The sequence below is a fragment of the Galeopterus variegatus genome, unplaced genomic scaffold (assembly GCF_000696425.1).
Source record: "Galeopterus variegatus unplaced genomic scaffold, G_variegatus-3.0.2 Scaffold453, whole genome shotgun sequence".
Lineage (NCBI taxonomy): Eukaryota > Metazoa > Chordata > Mammalia > Dermoptera > Cynocephalidae > Galeopterus > Galeopterus variegatus.
The window spans coordinates 274,657-275,058 of record NW_007726564.1 but is presented as its reverse complement, the minus strand read 5'-3'; positions in this window follow the sequence as shown (position 1 = coordinate 275,058).

Below are 402 nucleotides of genomic sequence, written 5' to 3'. Positions count from 1 at the left end.
AGCACAGCATTTGACGTGGCAGCTGACCTCTCCAGACTCTGCAGAACTGCAGTGCTCCACCCAGGCCACACATGTTACTTTGAAAAACCACAGCCTGGGATATCTGATAGTCAATTCTAAGAGTAGTTCTGACATGACTGACTCACATGAAGCAAACATTTTTTTGTGACTTGTTCAGTTTCTTATCAGCTCTTGACTTTTTAATGTGCACATTTCAAAGCTACAAGTTAGGCTCACTTTACTCAGCAGAGATATGTGTAGTTAAATTTTGAAAAATCAGGTCATCAAAAAATGCACTAGGTTTTACCCTTTAAAGGAATTCTATGATGCAGTGCTGTCATAAATAATGCTAATCAACTAAAATAATAATAATGATGATAAAAATATCCCATCATTTGCAGC